The sequence below is a fragment of the Aegilops tauschii genome, chromosome 5, assembly GCF_002575655.3.
Source record: "Aegilops tauschii subsp. strangulata cultivar AL8/78 chromosome 5, Aet v6.0, whole genome shotgun sequence".
NCBI lineage: Eukaryota > Viridiplantae > Streptophyta > Magnoliopsida > Poales > Poaceae > Aegilops > Aegilops tauschii.
In genome coordinates, this window is record NC_053039.3 from 65113094 (window position 1) to 65125269 (window position 12176).

Here is a 12176-nt window from a genome sequence, read left to right on the forward strand (position 1 = left end):
TGAGATCCTCCTAAAGTTGAAAGTGTGTGTTTGCATTTTCAATCTCCTTGTATGTCTGAAGAAAAGCTCTAATGCGGTTAGGGTCTCTATCTGGTTTGACACGGCTACCCACATTGTCGTAGAAGAATTCCAAGTTCATTCCTCTCATCTTCAAGAATCATAGCATGTCATGATATTTTTCAAGGTTCTCTTATCCCAAAAACGAGCAGAACCACGAACAATGGCAAACCTAGATTGCAAAACCCCGAATGCTCTTTCAATGTCTTTTCGGGCTGCCTCTTGCACCCTTGCAAATTCACAATGTTTTCTAGTTTTGGGATCTTTGATGCTCTTGACAAAGGTGCACGAAGGAGTGTATATACCATCTGCAAGATAGTACCCTTTTGTGTATTCATGCCCATTAATAATGTAGTTGCAAGCAAGAGCATCACCACTAGCAAGCCTAGCAAACAAATGAGACCGTTGCAACACATTGATTGAAGGAAATATGCCCTAGAGGCAATAATAAAGTTGTTATTTATATTTCCTTATATCATGATAAATGTTTATTATTCATGCTAGAATTGTGTTAACCGGAAACTTAGTGCATGTGTGAATACATAGACAAACAGAGTGTCACTAGTATGCCTCTACTTGACTAGCTCGTTAATCAAAGATGGTTAAGTTTCCTAGCCATAGACATGAGTTGTCATTTGATGAACGGGATCACATCATTAGAGAATGATGTGATTGACAAGACCCATCCGTTAGCTTAGCACTATGATCATTTAATTTGTTGCTATTGCTTTCTTCATCACTTATACATGTTCCTATGACTATGAGATTATGCAACTCCCGAATACCGGAGGAACACTTAGTGTGCTATCAAACGTCACAATGTAACTGGGTGATTATAAAGATGCTCTACAGGTGTCTCTGATGGTGTTTGTTGAGTTGGCATACATCGAGATTAGGATTTGTCACTCCTATTGTCGGAGAGGTATCTCTGGGCCCTCTCGGCAATGCTCATCACTATAAGCCTTGCAAACAATGTAACTAATGAGTTAGTTACGGGATGATGCATTACGAAACGAGTAAAGAGACTTGCCGGTAACGAGATTGAACTAGGTATAATGATACCGACGATCGAATCTCGGGCAAGTAACATACCGATGACAAAGGGAACAACGTATGTTGTTATGCGGTTTGACCGATAAAGATCTTCGTAGAATATGTGGGAGCCAATATGAGCATCTAGGTTCCGCTATTGGTTATTGACCGGATATGAGTCTCATTCATGTCTACATAGTTCTCGAACCCGTAGGGTCCGCACGCTTAACGTTCGATGATGATCGGTATTATGAGTTTATGTGTTTTGATGTACCGAAGGTAGTTCGGAGTCCCGGATGAGATCACAGACATGATGAGGAGTCTCGAAATGGTCGAGACATAAAGATTGATATATTGGACCATGTTGTTCGGACACCGGAAGTGTTCCGGAGAGTTTCGGATAAAACCGGAGTTCCGGAGGGTTACCGGAACCTCCCCCGCGAAGTTATGGGCCTTAGTGGGCCTTAGTGGAGAGAGAGGGCTGCGGCCAGGAGGTGGTGCGCGCCCTCCCCCCCAAGGGGGGTCCGAATAGGACAAGGGAAGGGGGCACGACCCCTCTTTCCCTCTCCCTCTCCCTCTCCTTCCTTCTCCTCCTAGTTGGACTAGGAAAGTGGGAAACCTACTCCTACTAGGAGTAGGATTCCTCCCCCCTTGGCGTGCCCCTTGTGGTCGGTCGGCCTCCTCCTCCCCTCCTTTATATATGGGGGAGGGGGGCACCCCATAGACACACAAGTTGATCTTTAGCCGTGTGCGGTGGCCCCCTCCACAGTTTTTCACCTCGGTCATATTGTCGTAGTGCTTAGGCGAAGCCCTGCATCGATAACTTCATCATCACCGTCACCACGCCGTCGTGCTGACGAAACTCTCCCTCGGCCTCAGCTGGATCTAGAGTTCGAGGGACGTCACTGAGCTGAATGTGTGCATATCGCGGAGGTGCCGTGCATACGGTACTTGATTGGTTGGATCGCGAAGACGTTCGACTACATCAACCGCGTTACTAAACGCTTCTGCTTTAGGTCTACAAGGATACGTGGACACACTCTCCCTGCTCGTTGCTATGCTTCTCCTAGATAGATCTTGCGTGATCGTAGGCAATTTTTTTGAAATACTACGTTCCCCAACATTGATATCATTGAGAGTGCCCGGCATACCAAAGAAGCAATGCCAAATCCATAAATCCTCGGATGCTACGGCCTCTAGCACAATTGTTGCATCACGAGACTTGCCACAATACATTCCTTGCCATGCCTTTGGGCAATTTTTTCAAGTCCAATGCATACAATCAATGCTACCTAGCATGCCAGGTCAACCTCTCCTCTCATTAGATGCCATCAATTTCTTTGTGTCATCCTCGTTGGGTGCCCGAAGATACTCAGGACCAAAGACACGGATGACCACTTTTGCAAATCTACGCACTGACTCAATTGTAGTATCTTCACCAATGCGAAGGTACTCATCGGCATAGTCAGCCGGAACGCCATATGCAATCACCCGCATAGCTGAGGAGATTTTTTGATATGCACTAAATCCCTTCAACCCCGCAACATTTGTTCTTTGAGTAAAATACCGGCAATTTGCCTCGCAAGCTTGAACAATTTTCACAAAGAGGGATCGGCGCATTCGGTACCTTCTCCGGAAGAGGTGCGGTGGATATGTTGGCTTCTCCGCGAAGTAGTCTTGCATCAACATCTCATTCCCAAGATGGCGATTCCGAGGAATGCAAAGACGCCCGACGGTCGATCCTCGCCGCCTCTTCCAGTTCTCGTCTTCGTGCTCCTTCATGGCAAGTGCCATCACTAATGTCTGCTGCCGAAAGGTCGCAAGCATGGTCCCAACATCCGAGTCGTCCGAATCGGAGAGCAAGAACTTCTCGCACGGGCTCAATTCCATCTACATGGATAAGAATCGCACGACGCGTCAATCAACTATGCATACCGCTCGCAAATATCACAAAACAAACACTAATCGGTGGCTCGTGTGGCGGGTGATCCCGGGCGGCGACGAGGGGCGGGCTCGACGGCGGCGACTATGACGAGGGGCGGCTCTTCTCGCCGGATCCGGGGGGGTCGGTGCAGCGTATCGGCGCTGGAGGGTGGGGGACGGCCCCGCGGCGCGATATAGCCCGCAGATTTGGGCGGAATCGCTGGCGGCAGACGGGCGGAAGAAAAGGCGGGCGGCGGCGGAAGGAGATGGGGAAAGGCGCGCGGGCTGAAATGTCCCTCCCGCCAACCGCTTCTCTGGGATGCGGGGCACCGCAGGGGCGAGGGGGAAACCCGCGTATTCGCGGGTTGGTGCCGAGATTTTGCCGCGCCCCTTAAAAAATTTTGCGGGCCGACCGCGTTTGCGGGGTCTGTTCGGGCGGGATTTTTCGTGCCGACCCGCATTTTGGCGATTATTTTGCGGGTCGGGCCTTTTTGCGGGGTCTGTTAGAGTTGCTCTTAGTCGATCCATCATTCTTGTCATCGCCAATGCTTGTTCTGTGACTCAGTTCTTTGGTTAACCAAACCTGATTATTGGTAGTTAATGTTTGCTTGAAAATGAAACACGGCAGTTATGTAATAAGTACATAGAAATAGAAGTGCGGGACATGAATTGACTTGCACATCTTAGATCAAGCATAATAGGATTAACTGAGCTCGAGCTCATATGAGCTCGGGTGAGCAATAAAATCTGAAAAAATTGAAAACAAATTCTAACAATTCTAAAAAAATGCGGTAAACTTTGACAAATGTTTTCATTTCTTGCAAAGTTTCATCATAGAATGACATTCGAGGAAGTCGTGAGAAAAAAAGACCGAATCAATTCTATCATGACTTCCACGAGTGTCATTTCAAGATGAAACTTTGCAAGCATTGTAAATATTTGTCAAAGTTTGTCACAAAGAAAATTCAGTTTTTTTATTTACTGTTCACATGAGCTCATACTAGGAAGGACACTTTCAGCTTATGGCCTCTTACAGTAAATACGAAGAAGGAAAAAGAGAAGGTGAAAAAATGCTAGCTTTATAGCGATCTTATTATATGAATGACTGTAAATGATAGCTTCACAGGGTATGACCACATACAAAAATAGTACTCCCTCCGTTTACTTTTGTAAGTCGTTTCAGACAACTCAAAATGGGCTGTTTTACACATTGTCTGAAATATCTTCAAGGTCTTATAAAAATGAACAGAGAGAGTACTAGTATCATATAGCCAACAAGTGACTATACTCATCGCCAAAAAAAAAAGAACAAGTGACTATACTATTAGTCATGCTCCTCACCCAAAAAAAAACACCCAAAAGCGTGTCTTTTATATGTCGAAAATAGATGGAGTGGTGCTTCGGCCTATCCATCCCGTGACGCACGCAGCCCTCCTGTTACCAAATTTGCTATAACTTTCTATTTTTGTCAACGCTGACGGAACCTTTGGTTTGTGTCAAAGTGGCAAGAGAGTTTCTTTAACCTGACAGTCCACGTGTTGCGTCACGGGAATTTTGATCAGAACAGCGACGGCATTTGGGCTGTTCGGCTCTGCCGGCGACCGACGAGGTGAGCGGGCGTGATGGGGCGGTGAGGGTACTAGCTGACTCTGCGTCTGACCCGCGTGGAGCGGATGGACGACTCTTCTCCAGGCCCTGGCAATTGGCATCGCTTCCTGTTCGTGCCGAGAGCGACCCCCGCGATTGGCAATTGGCGGACCGTCGGCAGGAATACCGGGGACCGCACGTGTATTCGTTAACGGATTTGCAGAATTAGTAAAATCCCCGTTAAAGTTAAACTGTTATGTCACGCTTGTATAGTTGTATAGCACTGTATACACACGTTCTCCCTTTTGTCATAGTCTTTAGGATGTGACGCCCGCACTCTAGCCTGAGTATGAATGATTGAACGCCTTTAACGGCGTCTTCAAACGTTGACCAGCAAATTTGTTTCCATATCCGTTCATGAACAAAGAGGATCAGTCCGCGGATACGGATGCAGGAGCCGGCCATCCAACACTACCCACATAAGCACATACATTTCAACCATTTTTGAACTAGACGGACGAAATTCATGCAACACGACGAATTTCATTCAAGTTCAGTCTCCGCCTAGCTATAGTCGCCGCCTCCAAACAAACTAAGATTTTCTGCCTCCCGCCGGCGCCGGTGCCGGTCCGTCCCGTCTCCGGTGGCCTTAGGGCCATGGAGGCGGAGTGGATCTCGGCCCTTGCTGGTGGGAGGGCTCCGTTTTTAGATCTGTTTTTGAGCTTTGTTAGGGTTTGTGTCCTGCTCAGGAAGGCGAGACGGCGGCGGCTCCCTGAAGATGGAATAAAGGTCTCCCCGCCTAGCCCCCGTTCCGGTGATGCGTCTAGCATCATCGGTGGGCGTGTGGAGGTGTGTCTCCGGCGGATCTGTCTTTGGTGGATTTGCCCGGATCTGTTCGTCGTTCGTCTTCGTTCGTGTGTCTTCAGGTTGGATTCTTTTGATCTACACTCTTCATCTGCGGCGGTTGCTATTCTGGTGCGTTGGTTCCATGGGGCCTTAGCACGACGACTTCCCGACTGTCTACTACAACAACGTTTGCCCGGCTCCGGCGAGGGAGGGGCGATGACAGCGGCGCGCCTTTGACTCGCTTCAGTGCTTGTAGTTGTCGCTAGGTGGTCTATGGATCTGGATGTAATTTTTATTATTTATAGTGTTCGTTGTACTACCATGATTGAAGATGAATAGATTGAAAGTTTTTCTCGCAAAAAAAAGTTCAGTCATAATTTACATAAAAGGTCGATATTTCGACCATTTAACTCAAAAATTAGAAAAAAAATCTAAACCCTACAACGGACGACCACCTCGTAAGCGTGGCCGCTCTGCCCTGCCGCACCGCCGTCGTCGTCGTGGTCCCTTCAGCGGCGGAAAGTGTTGGGAATCGTTGCATGGAAAACAAAAAAAATTCTACGCACACGCAATGATCTATCCATGGAGATGCATAGCAACGAGGGGGAGAGTGTGTTTACGTACCCTCGTAGACCGTAAGCGGAAGCGTTTTACAACGCGGTTGATGTAGTCGAACTTCTTCGCGCTTCAACCGATCAAATACTGAACGCACAACACCTTCGCATTCTGCAACACGTTCAGCTCGGTGACGTCCCTCCCCTTCTTGATCCAGCAAGACGTCGAGGTAGTAGATGAGTTCCGTCAGCACGACGGCGTGGTGACGGTGATGGTGAAGTGATCTCCACAGGGCTTCGCCTAAGCACTACGAAAATATGACCGGGGGTGTAAACGATGGAGGGGGGCGCCGCACGCGGCTAGGCAATTGTCTGGTGTGTGTGCTAGGCGCCCCCTCCCCCCCCCACACACACACATATATATATATATATATATATATATATATATATATATATATATATATATAGGTGGGAGGGAGGAGCAGCCATAGGAGGCGCCCAAGTAGGAGGAATTCTACTTGGAGTCTCTCCCAAGCCGCGCCCCCCTTACCATATATAACCGAGGGGGAAGGAAAGAGGGGGAAGAGGTGAAAGAACATGCGGTGCCCCCATGTTTGGTTTTGGTAATTGATGACAATCTCTATGGACTAATGGTTGTCTTGAGTTATATTTCAAGGATTTGCCCATAGGAATTTCTTGAAGTCTATTTGTTGGTTTCAAGGAGTTTATATGTTGACCAATGTGCTATTCAAGGAATTATCCAAAGAGTGGTCATGTAGAAGACATGATGCAAGGTTGATCACGACTAAGTCAATAGTGAATCAAGTTGATCAACACACAAAGCGTACAAGATGTACCGAGAAGGATCAAGTGATCCCATGGTATGGTAAGCATTGTCCATTATGCTTTGTGTACTAACCCATGATCCACGTGTGAGTTCTATGTGGGGTTAGGTTTGTTTCCATGGGTTTGCATCAAGAGGAAGATCTCATACAACCCATGGAGGACGACATCAAGTGGTGATCGTCATCAAGATTGCGGTGTGCAAGTTCAAGTGGAGCATCACGAAGAGATCATCCGTGAAGCTTGCCGTCCATTGTGGTGTCAATGGACTTGTAAAGATGTGCCGAAGAGTGGCTCTCCCATAGTGGAGTATGGGGGAGCAATCAACTAGTCTTCATCGAGCCAACGCAATCAAGAAAGGTGGTCCAACTTGAGGGAGTCAAGATCTTCATCATCTAGCTCAAGTGGACTATGTGCAAGGCAAAGGTTTGCACTTGATAGGTTTATGTTTTACCGGTCTCATGGTGGTTGTTGAGAGACCGGGTTATAGGATCAGCTGCCGTACTATCAAGGGGGGCTCTCGATGAGTAGCTTGATCGTATCGTTCATAGAGAGCTCAAACCATTGCATCCTTGCATCATCTTTCTTGGTTCTTGTTTGGTATTTCTCTTGGTGAGTTTTAGAGCTTATGGTCATCTTGATGCAAGCTCGAGTTCATCGAAAACGGAGTTCACATGCATCTTCTATGATGTTTTCGATGTTGGAGGTTATGCTGGTTCTTCTCTTTTGGAGGTTTCACTCCTCTATATCTTAGGCATACCTCCCCTGCCTCTTCTTACTATAACCAACAAGCTTGAGGATGCTACTCGTCGTCATCTATCCAACAAGCTTGAGTTTGCTCAATTCGGACCTCATATGCAGAAGTTGTGGTAGTTTAGGCTTTATTGCATTCTCTGTTTTCTCTGTTGTGTTCCTGAAAGCCGCAAACGGTAGTACTGCTCTCTAGAGCGGTAGTACCACTTGTAAGCGGCAGTACCGCGGCCCTGTGCCGTGTGTAGTACCGCTGCTTCTGGGGATGCATTTTTTCGTGTCGGGTTTCGTGATAGTAGAGCGGTAGTACCTCTTATTAGCGGTAAGCGGTACTACCTCTCCCCATGAGCGATACTACCACTCCGGGCGGTACTACCTCTCCACCCGAGCGGTACTACCTCTCTGGGCGGTACTACCTCTCCCCAGAGTGGTACTACCTCTCTGGCAGAACTACAGCTCGTGTTTTTCTCTCGTTGGGCTGTTTTGAACATGCTAAGCGGTAGTACCGCTCCTCCGAGCGGTAGTACCGCTTGTGCACGACCTGAGTGCATGACAGTTGGATTCGAGGGTGCCTATAAAAGGGGGTCTTCTTCCCCAATGAACCTTATCCCTTTAGCTCGTCTTCTTCCCCCGTTGTTGACCTTCTTCGAGCTTGCTATCTCTCAATCCCTCCATGAATTCTTGCTAGTTGTTGGGGAAAAGAGAGAGGAGATCTAGATCCACATTTCCACCAATCACTTTCTTCTCTATGTGAGGGGAACCCCTTGGATCTAGATCTTGGAGTTTTTGGTGTTCTCCTTCTTGTTCTTCCTCTTTTCCTCCATAGCTTTCGTTGCTTTGGTGGGATTTGAGAGTGAGGGACTTGGGCACTCCGTGTGCCCTTGCCATTGCATTTGGTGCATCGGTTTGAGTTCTTCACAGTGGTACATAGAAGTTACAAGTTGAGAAGCTTATTACTCTTGGGTTCTTGGTACCCTTGAGCTTGTTCCTCTTGGGTGCTTGGGCGTCCTAGACGATTGGTGGTGTTCAGAGCTCAATCATTGTGGTGTAAAGCTCTGGGAAAGCGTCGGGGCCTCCAATTAGGTTGTGGAGATCTCCCCGAGCAATTTGACGGGTTCGGTGACCGCCCCCAAGTGTTGCCAAAGTGTACGGGTTCGGTGACTACCCCCAAGGGTTGCCATTTGTACGGGTTCGGTGACCGCCCTCAAGGGTCCCTTAGTGGAATCACGACATCTTGCATTGCAAGGGCGTGAGGAGATTACGGTGGCCCTAGTGGCTTCTTCGGGAGCATTGTGCCTCCACACCACTCCAAACAAAGATTAGCATCCGCATGTAGGGAAACGTAGCATGCAATTTCAAAAAAATTCCTACGCTCATGCAAGATCTATCTAGGAGATGCATAGCAACGAGGGGGGGAGAGTGTGTCTATGTACCCTCGTAGACCGAAAGCGGAAGCGTTTGACAACGCGGTTGATGTAGTCGAACTTCTTCTGGCTCTGACCAATCAAGCACCGAACGTACGACACCTCCGAGTTCTGCACACGTTCAGCGCGATGACATCCCTCGCCTTGATCCAGCAAAGTGTCGAGGAAGTAGTGTTGGGAACGAAGTAATTTTAAAAAAATTCCTACGCACACACAGGATCATGGTGATGCATAGCAACGAGAGGGGAGAGTGTGTCCACGTACTCTCGTAGACCGAAAGCGGAAGCGTTAGCACAACGCGGTTGATGTAGTCGTATGTCTTCACGATCCGACCGATCCAAGTACCGAACGTACGGCACCTCCGAGTTCAGCACACGTTCAGCTGGATGACGTCCCTCGAATTCCGATCCGGCCGAGCTTTGAGGGAGAGTTCCATTAGCACGACGGCGTGGTGACGGTGATGATGATGCTACAGCCGCAGGGCTTCGCCTAAGCACCGCTACGATATGATCGAGGTGGAATATAGTGGAGGGGGGCACCGCACACGGCTAAGAGATCAAGAGATCAATTGTTGTGTCTAGAGGTGCCCCCTGCCCCCGTATATAAAGGACCAGGGGGAGGGGCGGCCGGCCAGGAGGAGGGCGCGCTAGGGAGGAGTCCTACTCCCACCGGGAGTAGGACTCCCTCTTTTCCTAGTTGGAGTAGGAGGGGGAAAGGAAGGGAAGGAGAGAGGCCCCCCTCTTTGTCCAATTCGGACTAGAGGGGGAGGGGGCACGCAGCCAGCCCTAGCCGCCCCTCCTCTTCTCCACTAAGGCCCATCTTGGCCCATTAAACTCCCCGGGGGGTTCCGGTAACCCTCCGGTACTCCGGTATGTGTCCGAAACTCCCCGAAACCATTCCGGTGTCCGAACATAGTCGTCCAATATATCGATCTTTATGTCTCGATCATTTCGAGACTCCTCGTCATGTCCGTGATCATATCCGGGACTCCGAACTACCTTCGGTACATCAAAACACAAAATTCATAATACTGATCATCATCTAACTTTAAGCGTGCGGACCCTACGGGTTCGAGAACTATGTAGACATGACCGAGAAACGTCTCCGGTCAATAACCAATAGAGGAATCTGGATGCTCATATTGGCTCCTACATATTCTACGAAGAAATTTATTGGTCAAACCGCATAACAACATACGTTGTTCCCTTTGTCATCGGTATGTTACTTGCCCGAGATTCGATCGTCGGTATCTCAATACCTAGTTCAATCTCGTTACCGGCAAGTCTGTTTACTCGTTCCGTAATACATCATCCCGCTGAAGGAAATATGCCCTAGAGGCAATAATAAAGTATTATATATTTCCTTATATCATGATAAATGTTTATTATTCATGCTAGAATTGTATTAACCGGAAACATAATACATGTGTGAATACATAGACAAACAGAGTGTCACTAGTATGCCCCTACTTGACTAGCTCGTTAATCAAAGATGGTTATGTTTCCTAGCCATAGACATGAGTTGTCATTTGATTAACGGGATCACCTCATTAGGAGACGTGATTGACATGACCCATTCCGTTAGCTTAGCACCCGATCGTTTAGTATGTTGCTATTGCTTTCTTCATGACTTATACATGTTCCTATGACTATGAGATTATGCAATTCCCGTTTACCGGAGGAACACTTTGTGTGCTACCAAACGTCACAACATAAATGGGTGATTATAAAGGTGCTCTACAGGTGTCTCCAAAGGTACTTGTTGGGTTGGCGTATTTTGAGATTAGGATTTGTCACTCCAATTGTCGGAGAGGTATCTCTGGGCCCACTCGGTAATGCACATCACTATAAGCCTTGCAAGCATTGTGACTAATGAGTTAGTTGCGGGATGATGTGTTACGGAACGAGTAAAGAGACTTGCCGGTAACGAGATTGAACTAGGTATCGAGATACCGACGATCAAATCTCGGGCAAGTAACATACCGGTGACAAAGGGAACAACGTATGTTGTTATGCGGTCTGACCGATAAAGATCTTCGTAGAATATGTGGGAGCCAATATGGGCATCCAGGTCCCGCTATTGGTTATTGACCGGAGACGTGTCTCGGTCATGTCTACATAGTTCTCGAACCCGTAGGGTCCGCACGCTTAACGTTACGATGACAGTTTTATTGAGTTTTGATGTACCGAAGGAGTTCGGAGTCCCGGATGAGATCGGGGATATGACGAGGAGTCTCGAAATGGTCGAGACGTAAAAATCGATATATTGGACGACTATATTCGGACTTCGGAAAGGTTCCGAGTGATTCGGGTATTTTTCGGAGTACCGGAGAGTTACGGGAATTCGTATTGGGCCTTAATGGGCCATACGGGAAAGGAGAGAAAGGCCTCAAAAGGTGGCCGCACCCCTCCCCATGGTCTGGTCCGAATTGGACTAGGGAAGGGGGGGCGCACCCTTCCTTCTTTCTCCTTCCCCCTTCCCTTCTCCTACTCCCACAAGGAAAGGAGGAGTCCTACTCCCGGTGGGAGTAGGACTCCCCCCTATGGCGCGCCTCTCCCCTTGGCCGGCTGCCTCCCCCTTGCTCCTTTATATACGGGGGCAGGGGGGCATCCCAGATACACAACAATTGATCCATGAGATCTCTTAGCCGTGTGCGGTGCCCCCCTCCACCATATTACACCTCGATAATAACGTTGCGGAGCTTAGGCGAAGCCCTGCGTCGGTGGAACATCATCATCGTCACCACGCCGTCGTGCTGACGAAACTCTCCCTCAACACTCGGCTGGATCGGAGTTCGAGGGACGTCATCGAGCTGAACGTGTGTAGAACTCGGAGGTGCCGTACGTTCAGTACTTGATCGGTCGGATCGTGAAGACGTACGACTACATCAACCGCGTTATGATAACGCTTCCGCTGTCGGTCTACGAGGGTACGTGGACAACACTCTCCCCTCTCGTTGCTATGCATCACCATGATCTTGCGTGTGCGTAGGATTTTTTTTGAAATTACTACGTTCCCCAACACCCGCAACTAACTCATTAGTTACAATGCTTGCAAGGCTTATAGTGATGTGTATTACCGAGTGGGCCCAGAGATACCTCTCCGACGATCGGAGTGACAAATCCTATTCTTGAAATACGCCAACTCAACAAGTACCTTC